Source organism: Chelonoidis abingdonii, chromosome 22 (genome assembly GCF_003597395.2).
Source record: "Chelonoidis abingdonii isolate Lonesome George chromosome 22, CheloAbing_2.0, whole genome shotgun sequence".
In the NCBI taxonomy this organism is placed as follows: Eukaryota; Metazoa; Chordata; order Testudines; family Testudinidae; genus Chelonoidis; species Chelonoidis abingdonii.
In genome coordinates, this window is record NC_133790.1 from 25,035,631 (window position 1) to 25,051,658 (window position 16,028).

General features: G+C 49.1%; 1 protein-coding gene across 1 annotated transcript in view; it reads left to right on the top strand.

Annotated features, from left to right (window-relative positions):
- Nucleotides 1-3,099: 3,099 nt before the first annotated feature.
- The window catches only part of NOS1 (nitric oxide synthase 1), a 95,526-nt gene continuing 82,597 nt past the window's right edge, over nucleotides 3,100-16,028 (top strand). Inside the window, exon 1 of the mRNA XM_032800025.2 lies at nucleotides 3,100-3,379. The gene's annotated coding sequence lies outside the window, so the exon portion shown is untranslated. The remainder of the gene's footprint in view (nucleotides 3,380-16,028) is intronic.

Consider the following 16,028-nt stretch of genomic DNA (forward strand, 5'->3'; position numbering starts at 1 on the left):
CCACTTTGGTGCATCCCTCAAGCAGATAATTTGCGCTTCCCAAGTATGGTTCTATGACCTGGGGACAAGACATCACAGGCAGGCATGGTTCAGTGGTATCTAGAAATGGGGGGGAATGCCATCCCAGGAAGGGACAGCCTCTCAACTCTCTATTCTCTGGGGTGGTGGCTCCTGAGTCCCCTCTAGCCCACATCTGTGCTGAGATGGGCATTGCTTTCTCTGCTTTTCTTGGGGCCATCCTGTGTGTTTGGCATCCTTCTCTCATGTGTGGAAATTGGAGTGGCTGTGAGTTCAAGGATCAACGTTCACATGCTGGTAACCACCTCCGTTTCCCCTGAAGGAGGGGGGCACAGAAAGTACGTGCCCATTATGGAGAAATTCAGTTTGTGGGCACCTGTTACTGGAAGAACAGTGTCTCCCAGAGGGATGCAAACATCTGTTGTCCTATCATCAAACCCTGGGCTGGATTGGAATGGATTCACTGAACACAGATGGGACAAGGAGGCTCCTTCACCTGCTCTGCTCATCTGAGTCTTCCTTGTGAGTCCAGTTTGCCTTTTACGCCATTCATGATTTAATGTTGTATTAACCCCCAAGCACCTTTCTCCAGACTGGCTCCTAGACAGTATGGGAAGGGAGGACTGACAGACTCTTCCATGGCATGTGAAGATTTACAGGGTGCACAGAGACTAGGGCCCTGGCATGTTTTTTGAATACACGGGGCCAAATTCTGCTCTTGGCTACCCTGGATTTACACACTGAGACAGAACCTCAGCTGGCATGAATCAGCATAACTCCACTGACTTCAGTGCGGTTGAAGTTGTCAGGGCTGTGTTGATTTGCACCAGTTCAGGGTCTGGCCCATTAACTTTAGCATGGATACTCTAGCTTTACACTTGTGACTGAGAATAGAATTTGATGGGCAGGGGACTGCAAGTCGTCACTCAGTGAATCCACAGATCTGCACCTGGGGCTTGATCCTGCTCCGCTGGTGCCAGAAATGGTGCTACTGAACAGAGTGGGAACGGGCTCCTGAGGAGGAAGGTAAAGACTCGCTGGGTGTGGGGGGGGGGGAGTAGGAGCGGGAGTACTGCTAATCTCCTCATAAAACATGGGCCAGTGAGGAGTGGGGGAACCCCTGAAAGGGGCCAGCCGTGTTCCTGTACATCCCCCCGCTGCACTGCCTATCTCTACATCACAAAGCTGTGCACCGTGGAGGCCAGGCTTGAAAACTCTCCTGGAGCATCAGTTTCACTGGGCAGGTGTATATGAGCCCTGTGCTGAAATCGGCGACCTCTAGCCTAGCAATGTCCAGCTGTCCACTATGCCAAGCTCAACCTAGGTGTCACTCAGCTGAAATCATGGGGGATGAGCTGGCCCAACTGGCTCTTTAAATATTCATGTTGATCTGTCAGTCCTCCCACCCCACCCTCTACTCCTTAAATTTGTGTTGCAGGCAGGTTTCCCTGCTGAGTGTATTTGAGCAGATGCCTTTGGATAGCTTACTATTAAATTAGTCCTTCCTGCATCTAACTGGAGATAATTATGTTTTCATTAGCCTGGGCTGATGTATTACACCTTGATGTAACAGGCATGCCAGAAAAAGAGAGAGAGGTGGAACTGGACTTTTTCTTTTGAACTGACTGACACAGCCAGCTAGACTTCTCAGCTTTCCCAGGCTGGGTGCGCTTAATTAGCCTATTTTTTTTCTCCCCTTTCTTCATTGGCTAAATGCTCTGACACCTCAGAGGCTCACTTGGGTTTGGTGGTTGCTTTTTTTAATCAAGGGTGGAAAGTTTTCTAATTGAATTACCTGGGATGCTGCTGTTTAGGGCAACTAGACAATCTCCCACTAGGTGCTTTATCTACCCAGTCCTTTGCTGCCCTTTTTACACACAGGAAACCCAGTGTCCAGGTTTCCCATGGAAGGGGTTGGCACATGCAAATCAGGAGAGCAGGCCCTTAGATGCAGGTCTCTTGTTTTAAGAAGGTGAAGGGTGAACGCGGTGTGTGGCGGTGTTGCCATAGAAATAGGGAGCAGTTGCAAAGACAGGATGCTGTCAAACCTGTGTCTACACGGTGGTTTATTAGGAGCAGTTAATGCTCCACCAAGGGAGGAAAGCTAAAGATAAGCAGACAGCCCCAGGTCTCTCCTTGCTAGAGCTCTGTGGCTTGGTTCTTAAGAATAGAAATATATTCCATGGAGGGGGAAAATGCTATTCCATCCCGCTCACCACAACCCAAGCCTTTCCTCCTCCCCTCCACCCTGAGCACAGGCGCTTTAGTAGCCGAGAGCTTTTCCTTGCTTTTCAGCCTGGGCGCCTTTCCTCAGCATGATCGGCGTGGGGGCGGTGGCAGAATGAGGCATGACTCCAAAACCATTGTGTGGCTTGTAGCCCCGTGAACAATCCCCTCGCTGTCCCGTCCCCCACCCTTCCCCTTGGAAATAGGTAGCTGCAGGGGCACGTGGGAAGAGACCCTGCAGGATGCAGAGGCAGGGCCAGGCAAATATTTGTTTCAATACCTGGGCGAAGGAGAGGAGCCTGCTTCTTCCCCCTCTGCATGCTCTGGATCCAGCTTTGGGGTCCGACCTCCACCGAGCTCTGCCTGCGGGGGGTTGCTGGGGGGAGAGGGAGTATGCAGACACTGCTCCAGGCAGCGCTGTGACTAGGGCTGGGTCTGTATGGCTGGTGCGCCGGGATACCGCTGCCTCTGGTCACCTTTCCCCAGGAGCCAAGGTTTCCCCCGTCTAAGGAAAAGCCCAAGTGACTGTCCAGAAGCCTTTTCCCAAACTGGGCGAGCGGGGGTGGGGGGATCTGTGTCCACCCCGCGCCTCCTAAGTGCGAGCTGGCGGGTACCGGCTAAAGCCCCCCCCCCCGCCCTTTGCTTTGGGAGAGGGGCCAAGCGGATGAAGCAGGCTGCAAAGTGCCTGTCAACAAGAGAGGGGAGGGTTAGCTCTCCACGGGGGTGGTTAATATTTGGCCCCCTGCTACAGTGGATCCCCCCCCCCCCCCCCCCAGGCAGCTCTATAAGAGCTAGAGGGTGCTGAGCGCACAGAGCCTGGACTCCACCCCGCTCCACCCCCTGGCTGGACGTTCAAGCGAATTCGTTTCCGCGATGATAGGATAAAGGAGGCACATTAAGGAATAAATTCCTCCTCGCCACGCGCGTTCAGCTCAGCGCCGGGGCTCCGTCCCTACCTATTGATGCTGCTTTTCGCTTCCCCGCGGAGAGCCGCTCGGAGCTTGCAGGGGAGGGGGCGGCTGGCACAAGCTACTTATTCCTCCCACGGCGCGGGAGAGCGGAGCAGGCAGCCCCATTGCCGGGGGAAGGGGGGACTGCACCTCGGCCAGCCAAAGGCGGATCGTCTCGCGGAAAGGTAAGTGCCTTGAGCTGAGCAGCGGGCTGGCAACTGCCTTTGTGCGTTAACCAGGACCGGGAGGCGAGAAGGCGCCCGGCGTGACCTTTGGGTGCGCCGGGATACCACTGCCTCTGGGCACCTTTCCCCAGGAGCAAAGGTTTCCCCAGTCTAAGGAAAAGCGACCGTGCTCGTAGCAAATCTGCGGGGGGAGGAAGCCAGGCCCTCCGCTGAGGCACAGGCAGATCCGTCGGGTTGAGCCGGCGTTTCTCTAGCAAACTTTGCAGCTACTTTTCAGTTTGTTCGGAAGAGCGCGCGTGTCTGTGTGCCTCTAATACACAAAGCTGCAATGACAACTGATCAACAACACTAGTGGAGGGAAAGGGGAGCTCACCTGGGGGACACAGGTACAGGTCATCCTGTGCAGCACTTTAAGAAGCTCTGTAACATGCGTGTCCTGGGTGAAGTATCTCTGGGTGCGCACACGCTTCTCTAGCAAATGTATGTGCACTAGGCAAGACCATGATGTTTTCACCTAGAACTTCGCTCTGTCCACCTGGCGCCGATGCGGTTTCAGTGTTGGGTAGTTGCTGAAAACTGAAGCTGCAGGAGCTAACAAGTTGTAGGGAAAGGGGATTCCTTCCCCCCCTCCCCGGCGAATAAATGCGGGGAAGCTGTTACAAGCCCGCCGGCTCTCGTGGTCGCCAGTCGCCCCCGAATTTCCTCGCTTCTCTTCCCTTTCACACGCTGGAAAGCGAGGGCAGTGCGGAGCGAGGAAAGCGGGCGGGCACCAGGCTGTGCAACGGGAACACTTGTTGGAAGTGGGAGACGGGGTTAGGCAAAGTGTTGGGCGCGACCTGGAAAACCAGCGGGGCTGGGTTTCTCCGCTTGGCTCCCCTCTGCAACCTTGTCTTGGCTCCCAGCTCTTTCCCAGCCGCTGTGTGACATACCAGCAGGAAAGCCCCTCAGTTTTGGTCAGGGGGATTCGCCAAGGGAAAGCCGGGAGCAGGTACTCCCCGCCCGGGTCTCTCCAGGTCTCTGGCCTCTCCAGGCGCAGGTATCTGTTCCTGGCAGTTCCAGAGCGCATGGAAAAGCAAAAGCGCTGCAGAGAGCCCCGCAGCTCTTAGGGCAGCAAATCTCCCCCGGCCGGTGTGACTGTAAAACGGCCTTGCTGGGGCTAGAAACCCCCTGACAGACAGGTCCGGCCAGTGCCGGGTCAGATCCGTGCCGGCCACAGCGACCGGCTGTTGTTTTGGCTTCAGAGGCTCCTGCTTTTTCTCCCGAGTCTCATCGGGACGCTCTCTCCGCACAGAGCAGGGGGAGTGTCCCCGCGGGACTTGTGAAACTCTCCCCTGGGGCAGGAGGGCCGGGGCTGCTCGGCGGAGAGCAGCGGCGTACAGAGCTCCCCGGAGCCCTGGCTCCGTGCCCTGGGCTGGAGCAGCGATCTCCACCCCGGTACCATTGACACGGCGGCTGGCACCGGCTTCACTTCGCGTGGGACCTCGGGCTGCTCTGGTTCTAGTTTGACATCGCTTTGAAGATTAGCCAGGCTAGCTGAAGCCGGGGTATTAAAGTGTGCATTGCCCTTCGGCTGCTCCAGCCCCTTGCCTGGCTGGGGACAGATCTCTGTCACCCCCGGGGTTGGGGGAGAGAAGCCAGCGAGATGGCGCGGCAGCCCAGCCAGAGACAGGCCCGCGGGCTGCGAGTTTTGCTCCCCGTGAGATAACACCCATCCGATAGCCGAGCTGTTGCTGTAACTCTGTTCAGGTGTAGCGGGGCCCTGAGAACCAGCAGCAAAAACCAGGCTCGGGGCGGGACCGTCCCTGGCTGGAAGAGAAGAAGAAACCGCCGTCTGCGGCCTTTCCAGCGAGTCTGGCTTTCCCCTGGGGAAGCCGGGCTTGGGGCTGCCGCTCGCCCGGCTCCCTGGGGGCGAATGACTCCATAGAGCCGGGGCCCTTCCCTGCCACTCTCTCCCCAAACCGCCCTGAGACCGAGGGAGACCGGGGAGCTAAAAAGAGCATCTGGCAACTGCAGGAGTCCTTGGACAACGCCCGGAGTGGTCTGGACCCAGCCGAGCTACCCGGGCGCTCCGGAGCATCAGCCCCGGGTTGGCATCTGCCCGAGAGCGAAGGGGGAGCCGCTGCCGCCCGTGACCCCTGCTCACCGTTTATCTAAAGGAGTCCTCAGAAGTTTCGAGATTTTTTAAAGCTTTTCAGGCCCTGGAAACGCATCACGCTCGGCCTCTGCAACAGGCCCTGGGGTCTCCCCTCCGCGTTGCGTAATATTTCCCGCTCCGTCCTTCCCCCTCCCCCCCACGAACTGCTCTACCTAGGAAAGGAGAATCGCTCTGCAGAGCAAACGAGCTGGGCCTGGGGGATCAAAGAAAGCCGCTTTCTCGTGCTGGGCCGCGGGTGGACATGCAGCGCCGGGGTTACCACCTTTAACTAACGCCACTTCCTACCCGCTCCGCTATCCACCCTCCCCGCGCCCTCTCGCCGATGTGTCCAGTCGCTAAAGAATCCGCCCCGGGCCCTGTGTGCAGGTGACAGACACAGGCTGCTCATAGCCTGCCGGAGCAGCCACCTGGGGCTCGCCATCGACCCCCCCGCTAGCAACCCGCCCTGCTGCGAGCATCTTCCCCGCTGCGCCTGACCTCCCTCCCGCAGCCCCTGGCTGGGCAGCCCGGGGGCGCCCTGGGGCGCTGCCCGTCAGCAGTGACTGTCCCGTACCCCTTTGCCACAGGAGAGTCATTCTCTCCGCGGCAGGTTTTTACGGGCGCTGCGCAGGCCGGCTAGGGAAAGGGGAGCGGCGCGGATCACAGCTTCGGCTTGCAAAGTCCCAGGGCCAAGGGGTGTCCTTCCAACGCGCCGCTTGCTCCGTGGAGACCGGCCTGTGCTCAGCTAGCACCGATCCCCTGGGGCAGCAGCGGGTCCCGCTTCTCCTGGCGCAGCTGGGTTCAGCGCCCAGCCGAGAGCAGGCCGGCCTGGCCCGCCAGCCCCGGGATCTGTCCATGGTGCTGAAGCTGGACTAAGGCCTTTCCGGGCAGCGGGCGCCCGCAGGGTGCACAAGCCTCGCTGGCTTCCAGAGGCGCCTGTTGGCCGAATCCTCGGCCCCGGCGGCGGGTGAGTTCAGAGCGAAGCATGGTGATGACAGCGGCTCTGGGCGCCCCATCCCACCAAAATACACCCAGGCTTCCCCCCACCAAAATACACCCAGGCTTTGCTTGCGAGCTTCACACTCAAGGGAATCTCTACTGGGGCCATTTGCACTTGCGGGGGTTCCTTCCATCCAGGCCTCCGGGGCTCACTCGGAAGCGTGAGGGCGGTTACAACCTGTAAACCGTTTTCTCAGCTCCTCTTCAAGGTCCAGGCCTTGATCAGCACTAGGCCTGGAGAGCCGGTCTCCCCTGTTGTCACCTCTCCTGGCTGCTCGCTCTAAGTGCTAACCAGCGAACAGGGGGCTTCGCCCAACCTCCGGTGCGCTCCCTGAAGCGGAGTCAACGCCCTTAGGAGGCTGCGGGTCTTCAGTTCTCTGAGCCCGACTTCAGTCCGGTCCCGCTTCCCCGCCTGGGGTCTGCAGCTGCTCTTCGGGCCAAAGCGAGTGGGGATTTCCCAGGCTCTTTGCCCGGCCCAGTACAATGCCCTGTCCCTTTCCCCCTCCATGCCCAGGCTGGCCCACCCCCGACCGGGACCTGTCCTCCAGCCTAGAACGGAATTCGGAGTCCCATCTCGAACGGCCCAGAACTGAAGAGCGGGACCAAAACGCCGGGGTTCGGGTGCTGTCTGTTAGGGGAGGCAAACTTCAGATCCGGATGTCGATTCAGATTTTGACACTCCCTTCCCCCTCCCATAACCTGGGGTGTCCACACCTGGAGAGGAGACGGAGCAAAATCCTTGGTCATTTCTGATGCCGGCTCCATTCTGCTTCAAGTTAAAGGCTAGAGAAGAAGGGGCAGAGAATGTGCCTCGTCAAGGAAACTGGGGGTTCATGTCTTTACTTGTTTGGCTCCAGGACATTGGAAAGCAATTTTTAGATTTGAAAAAAATGTAATTTGTTCCCCCAAGACTCAAGCGGGATGTGCGCCGCTTGCAGTGCATCTCGTGTGACTCAGAGCAGGGCTCTGTGGAGTGGCTAACACAAGCTGCCTGGAGGCAAAGCACGGGGGATGCTGTGTTCAGCATTTCTTAACATCAGGTTTTGTTAACAAATAACACGAGCAGATGAGCCGTAATGAATGGAATATCCCAGGGGTCAGATCCATGTTGGTGTAAATCAGCATCACTCCATTCAAGTCAATGGAACTACACAGATTTACACCATCAGAAGATCTCTGCTTAGCTGGATGCTCTTGAATATATAACTGGGTGCATTCATTTCCTTCCTATGCATTCAAGTTAGGATTTTCCTCCTGAAAATCCTGCCAGGCCACTTGATAATTATGTACTAAATCCCTGAAGATCTGCTCCACCTCCCATCTAAGTTAATGGAAAGATAGATTCTCATTGATTTAAAGGGGAGCAGAATCAACTACTCGCTGTGAATGGAGCTGTACAGATGTGTGGGGATTAAAGGGGGGACTTGGAAAGGCACAAAGGCACTGAACTGTCAAAATCCATCTGCCTTTCAATGACAGTGGAGGCCTGAATGTCATTTGTGCCTGAGAAATTCCCCCACCCACCTCCCAGGCAGGGCCCCTGCCCCCAAAGAATTTACAACCTGGGTTTAGCTATAACATCCTAGTGATAACCTAGCTGAGGAACTGATCCTATAAGCTGCTGTTCTTTTTTTTGCAAACGAGTCTGTATTTGCATTTCAAGTCAGTAGTGGATCTGTATAAAGGCTCAGGAAATCTGCCTAAATGTTTAAATCAGTGACTGAAAACTATGTATAGTAACTGATAAGTCATGTGCGCGTGGCTTGCATACATTAACATTTACCTTTCCTGAGTAAGGAGAATACTGTTCAATACCTCCACAATCAGTCCATGCTGTGAGCCGGATATGTTCAGAAACCGTGACGGTGGCATTCTGCCCATGCATGGATACAATAACTGTGGCATCAAAACAACTTGATGTGGATTATCTGGTCACTCATGTATGTCCATAAATAAACATGTTCTGGCCTAAAAACAGAGATATCCATAAGCCAGTGCCGTTGCTGAAACTAAGGGAATGTGTGTTTGCTCGCATCAGCCTGTTCCAAATGAATTTCATAGCACAATGTGGAGTACCTGAACCAATGTACTCTTTTATGTTAATATCATCTGGTTGAGCATCACCATACACTGCAGCTGTAAAGCAAGCAGTGCTAAGTACCAATATGGCAATGTATTAATGTTCGGCACTTGTGTGTGACTGGATGTAGCATGGACGTAGATTTGGATGCACCTGTTATGAGATATACAAACTGTTTATAGATGCAGTACTTGGCTATATGAGTATTGCATATGTAAGAAATCTCTATATATCTAGGCTAATACTTTGCCTTTCTATATCCCCCTTTATCTGAGGATCTCAAAGCACTCTATAAACAATTAATTGGGCATAACAACTCCATGTATTATCCCCATTGTGCAGACAACGAGACCCACATTTTCAGAGGTGCTAAGACCCTGCAACTCTTATTGATTTGTGAGGGGAGTCTATGAATGCTCCGAGACTTTTAAATTGGATCCTCTTTCCAATTGGACCCCCCTCCGCAAAAAAATGGAGGCATCCAAAATTTAGTGAACACTTGGAAATGTGGGCCTGGCCAGGTTTATGGAGAAAAGGTGAGATTGGAATTCTGGGCTCTTCAGTGCCTCTGCCTCTCTCAATGGTAGTGTAAAAACATCTCCCTGAGTAGATCCACAGGGCACAAATTGGCCCAGATTGAAGAGTTCATCTACTCTTGCTCTTTATTTGCCCCCTCTCTCCAGTGTACAGCAGCCTTTGGTTTGCAGTATCCTGCTTATTTCCGCATCAACCAGAAGTGATGATACAAGTGCAGGATTATGCCATCCAAGCCAGGGAGTAAGCATCCAGAACAGATACACTCTGAGGGCCTGATCCTGCCTCTCTCACTCAGGCTGAGTTGTAACTTTCTGGGGGTTTGATTCTGTGCTCTGCATCCAGCACTCAGTACAAATGTTTTCACACACCACAGTGGGTGCGGGATCAGGCCATTTGCAGACTAGTCTGGTTGAAACCATTGGGACTACTTGCTAGGTAAGGCACTGCTCAGCATGAGTGAGTTGCCCAAACTTATCCTTGAAGAAATGTTTGTTGTCCAAAATGCCTTTCCACCAGAAAACTGACACTCAGGAACAGAAGACTGGACGGGACCTCCTAGGTCATAGAGTCCAGACCTCATAGTGCTAGAGGGGCCTCCTGGGTTATAGAATCCATTCTCCAGCTTTTGCAGGCAGTGCTGTCATATGGTCTTGTTCATAAACTCATCAAGGTCCATCTCCAAACTACTGACAACCACTTTTACTTTTAAACCTCCGCTAACCAAGAGAAGGGAACAAAACCCCAAACACCCCACCCCCAAAACCCAACAAACAAAAACCCTTCTTCCAGCAGAACTTTGAGTCTGTAAAGGGAATTGCTGGAGACTCCATATAGTTCACTAGGGATTTTGCATGGAAGACATTCAGGTGCTACAGGGATGGATGGTGTATAAACCCCTAAGATAAAAGAAACTGAGATTCGGGGCCTGAATCATCACTGCTTTACACCTTGCGCCATCATTTGCACCAGTGAAAAGTGGGAGCATAAGGCTACTGGATCCAAATGGCAGCACCGCACACCCACTCTCCACTGATGTAAATGATGGCTCAAGGTGAAAGGCAATGTTGAAGCTGGCCCCCTGCTTTTATGCCCAAGTCCCTAGAGATCGAAGTAGCGATGTTGGGTGGGAACAGGAGAACATGAGCATTTGAAGGAATTATCTCCAAATGGAATGCTTCCATAAGGAACTGGCAGCAAATCTTGAATGTCACTCTGTCTTGCTAAATGACTGTGCTTCAAACCAAGAAACCATAACTCCTGCCAGGAGAAGCTTGACGTTTTCATGAGGATTTTAAATAGTGATATGAGTCATTCTTTCTAAAAGTCTGTGACAATGAAGTTTATTGTCATTTTCTGTCTTAATTAGGCTGCTTCTCTCTCAGGCTTGTTATATTAGGAGCATTTAACAGGGAACTAGGAAGATTTCTGAAAGTCAGCAGGAGAAAGAATGTAAGAGAGTCTGGGCTTCTGTGAAATTAGTCCTAAGCTTTATCCCTGGAACATCTTAAGTTGAGATTTCTGCCATTGACTTTATTGCTTCTGGCTGGCTGGCTGCATTAGAGTGATTAAAGTTTCAGCCAACCTGCAGCAACTTAAATATCTATTAAAATGGAAACATGTTTTGTTTCTTGTGCCTTGATTGGATTTCAAAGCCCTATATCAAGTTACACTTTTTCATTTATTTCCCATCCATCTCTTGTACTTTTGGTAAGAGTTGTGGACAAACTGTTGTCATATCAGCATAGATCCATTTGTCAAATTGGAGCCTCCGATAAAATTCCATTCCCTTTGGGAAATTGATATCAATGAAATTTATGTTCTGCAGATGGGCCCATACTAAATAAGAGCTTTAATTTTGCTTGTGGATGGGGTGGAATTGACTATTTTATCCAAATAGTTTCAATATCACATTTCAGATGCAAAACAGAAAACAAACACACACTGTATGAAACAGTGAAATAGAAGTGGCAATCTTCAATATCACATTTCAGATGCAACCCTCCCCAATCCACTTATGAAATGGAAGTGGCAATCATGTTATTGAAATATGTTTAGCCCTGGAACTCTAAAAAAGCTGTTTCCATCATCAACATAGTTGTCTTGGCAACATTAAAATTTATTTCTCTCAATCTGCTTAGACAGCTGCAGGTTATTTCACTATATTTCAAACAAACTCCAATGGCATGTTATATATAGGATCCAATCTTGCTCCCTTTGAAGGTCACATCCTACTGTGATGGGCACTACCACTGATTTCACTGTGAATGCGTAGGAATGCTGTACAGATGAAATACAATTGGCTGGTATTACAAGATCTGTTGGTTTCCTGAACTTGGCATTGCTTTGTCGTGGAATGCACTGAGTGATGATGATTCAGATAAATATGAAACCATGTCCTAGTAATTGAACAAATGTACATTTGTTCACACTGAACAAATACTGTATCACTTGGATTCAGTTCAACTATATTGGGATGAGGAAACATGTACTGCTTTAATTTCATGAAAACAAAGCCCTGATTAGAGACTAACGTATTCTCTTAGGAAATGAACACAGATTTATTTATATCAGAAAGTAGGCAATAGTTTTATTAACTGCTTTCCTGCTGGTGCCCATTCTGTATACATCCATAAAGAATACACACTGGCTGTACTGCTAAATACATCAGGCTAAGCATCTTAAGGTTAGCAGATGGCAAATGTGAATAAGAATGGCCATACTGGGTCAGACCAAAGGTCCATCTAGCCCAGTATCCTGTCCTCTGACAGTGGCCAGTGCCAGGTGCCCCAGAGGGAATGACCCTAACAGGCAATGATCAAGTGATCTCTCTCCTGCCATCCATCTCCACCCTCTGACAAACAGAGGCTAGAGACACCATTCCTTACCCATCCTGGCTAACAGCCATTCATGCACTTAACCTCCACGAATTTATCCAGTTCTCTTTTAAATGCTGTTATAGTCCTAGCCTTCACAACCTCCTCAGATAAGGAGTTCCACAGGTTGACTGTGCACTGTGTGAAGAAGAATTTCCTTTGATTTGTTTTAAACCTGCTGCCTATTAATTTCATTTGGTGGCCCGTAGTTTTTGTCTTATGGGTATAATAAATTATTTTTCCTTATCTTACTTCTCCACTCACTCATGATTTACTATATCTATTCATGTCCCCCCCCTTAATCTCTCTTTTCCAACTGAAAAGTTCCTGGCCTCTTAATCTTTTTCATATGAGACCCGTTCACCCTTAATCTTTAGTGCCCTTACTCTGAACTCTTTTCTAGTGCCCAGATAAACTTTTTTGAGTAGGAGACCAATCTGAAACGCAGATATTCATAGATGGGGTGACCATCAATAATATAGGCCCATAAGAGTAATTCTCAGTTGTCTTCTCTATTCCCTATTAAGATTCCTAACATCCCTGTTTGCTATTTGCTGCCTCTGCACTGACGTGGATTTCTCAGAAGATTCTACATAGACCCAAGATCTTTTCCTGATTAGTTGTAGCTAAATTAGCCCTGTATATGTATGTATAGTGGGTTTATTTTTTTCCGTGTGTATGTACTTTACATTATCCACATTAATTTCATTGATATTTGTTGCTCAATCACTTATTTGTGAGATCTTTTTGAACCTCATTCAGTCTTGGTCTTAACATCTTGGCATTTTAGTATCATTGCAACTTTGCCACCTCGTTTTTAACCCTGTTTCTTCCAGATCATTATGAATAGATTGAATAGGATTGGTCCTAGGACTGACCCTTGGGAACACACACTAGTTAACCTCTCCATTTGTATAATTATTGTTTTTCTACATATTTAGTTCCTGTTTTTAACCAATCTCCAATCCATGAAAGTAACCTTCCCTTTATCCATGACAACTTATTTACGTAAAGCCTTTGGTGAGACAGCTTGTCAAAGGCTTTCTGGAAATCTAAGTCACTATGTCCACTGGATCCCCCTTGTCCACATGTTTGTTGACCCCTTCAAAGAACTCTAATAGATTAGTAAGACACGATTTCTTTACAGAAACCATATTGACTTTTGCCCAACAATTTATGTTCTTCTATGTGTCTGACAATTTTATTCTTACTTTGTTTCAACTAATTTGCCCAGTACTGATGTTAGACTTCCAGTCTGTAATTGCCGGGATCACCTCGAGCCCTTTTTAAATATTGATGTTACATTAGCTATATTTCAGTCATTGGGTACAGAAGCCGATTTAAAGGACAGGTTACAAACCATAGTTAATAATTCTATAACTTTACATTTGAGTTCTTTCAGAACTCTTGGGTGAATGCCATCTGGTCCGGTGACTTGTAAATGTTGAGTTTATCAGTTAATTCCAAAACCTCCTCTAGTGACACTTCAGTCTGTGACAGTTCCTCAGATTTGTCATCTACAAAAACTGGCTCAGGTTTGGAAATCTCCCTAATCCTCAGCCGCGAAGACTGAACAAAGAATCCATTTAGTTTTCTCACAATGACTTTATCGTCTTAAGCACTCCTTTTGTATCTCAATCATTCAGGGGCCCCACTGATTGTTTAGCAGGCTTCCTGCTTCTGATGTACTTAAAAAACGTTTTGTTATTACCTTTGGAGTTTTTGGCTAGCTGTTCTTCAACTTCTCTTGCTTTTCTTATTACATTTTTACACTTAATTTGGCAGTGTTTATGCTCCTTTCTATTACTCACTAAGAATTTGACTTCATTTTTAAAAGATGCCTTTTATCTCTCACTGCTTCTTTTACAATGGTTGTTAAGCCACGGTGGCTCTTTTTTAGTTCTTTTACTGTGTTTCTTAATTTGGGGTATACATTTAAGTTGGGCCTCTATTATGGTGTCTTTAAAAAGCGTCCATGCAGCTTGCAGGGATTTCACTTTAGTCACTGTACCATTTAATTTCTGTTTAACTAACCCCCTCATTTTTGCATAGTTCCCCTTTTTTAAATTAAATGCCACAGTATTGGGCTGTTGAGATGTTCTTCCTGCCACAGGGATGTTAAATGTTATTATATTATGGTCACTATTTCCAAGCTTTCCTGTTATAGTTCCCTCTTAGACCAGCTCCTGCGCTCCACTCAGACTAAATCGAGAGTTGCCTCTCCCCTTGTGAGTTCCCGTACCAGCTGCTCCGAGAAGCAGTCATTTAAAGTATCAAGAAATTTTGTCTCTGCATTTCGTCCTGAGATGACATGTTCCCAGTCAATATGGGGATAACTGAAATCCCCCTCTATTATTGAGTTCTTAATTTGGATAACCTCTCTAATTTCCCCTAGCATTTCATCATCACTATCACTGTCCTGATCAGGTGGTCAATAATAGATCCTTAATGTTATATTCTTATTAGAGCATGAAATTGCTATCCATAGAGATTCTATGGAACATGTAGATTCACTTAAGATTTTTACTTCATTTGATTCTACATTTTCTTTCACATATAGTGCCACTACCTGCCCCCTACGACCTGTTCTGTCCTTCCGATATATTTTGTACCCCAGAATGATTGTGTCCCATTGATTGCTCTCAGTTCACCAGGTTTCTGTGATGCCTATTATATCAATATCCTCCTTTATCACAAGGCACTCTAATTCACCCATCTTATTATTTAGACTTCTAGCATTTGTGTACAAGCACTTTAAAAACTTGTCACTATTTACTTGTCCCTATAAAATCAGGACATTTGGTCACTCTAAAGCATCTGGACTGGGCACTTGACTTCTCCATTGGGATGAACAGGAGAAGAATCCTTCCCATCCCTCAAACAGGCTGCAGAATGGCAACACTGCTTACTGCACTCAGCAATTGCCAGGGGCTCCATGGCCCTAGATCTCCCCACCTCTCCTCCATGGGGGTGAAGGACCAAATGTTGTACATAGTGGTAGAGACTCCATGCCTCCCCCTGCATGTGGCTGCCCAGGCAGCTTCCACTGATCTGAACATAGGGTACACGCTGCAGCCTCTTTCTCCTCTACTCTATGCAGCAGAACCCCACCAGTTACATTATCAGCGAGCCCCCCAAACCTATAGAGGAATAGGCAAGAGTTGTCCCCTGGGATTAAATCTCAGCATCCTTCCTTAGGCACAACTTGCACTGAAATCAGTGGGAGCTTTGGCCAAGTAAGAACTGAAGGATCCAGTGATTTCAGTGGGACATTAAATGGTGACCGTAGCATATTGGGCGTGGTGGTGGCACAGCAGGGAAAGAGTTAAAATGCACTGCTACAGCCTGCATGGACTGGCTAGGTAAATTTGAGCAGTCCCACCAAATACTGGGATGGTCACTGGCACAAAACTAATAGCTGGGTATCAGTAAGCACGGAGCGCTGGCAACAACAAATAAAATCATTTCCTTTACCTGTAGGTGCAAGTCAGCCTTACCAAACAGTCAGGAAAATGTACCAGCCCAGACACACAATTACTTTTCTCCCCTTTACTCTGTTGACTGATAACAACATGCATAACGTTTTACTTGCCTGCCAAAGAAATATTCCCCTGTTCAAAGTGGATTTTTGCAAGGCTGGGGTAGATGGATATTTGGGATTGTCGTGAAAATATCATCATGAGAGCAAAAAGGCTTGGGTACCGTGTATATATGTATCACTGCAATTGTTTGAAATGGAATGGCGTTCTGTGCAAAGCAGCTGGCAAGAGTACAGATGACTGTCAGTGAATCATCTCAGTGCTCCATTTTCAGGTCCACGAACGCAGGTTTACAGTAGCTGTGCATATGTTGCATCCCGTTGCTCTTCATCAGACTCACTAATAAAGCTCCATGGCTTGTAAAAATTAAACCGGCATAAATCTGTCAGCTCCGGGGCTCTTTGTCTGACCATATCAATCCCATGAAAACTGATTTAAACAAGACAATAGTGTGCATTTAAAGCTGGCACATAAAAATGTAAGCCAT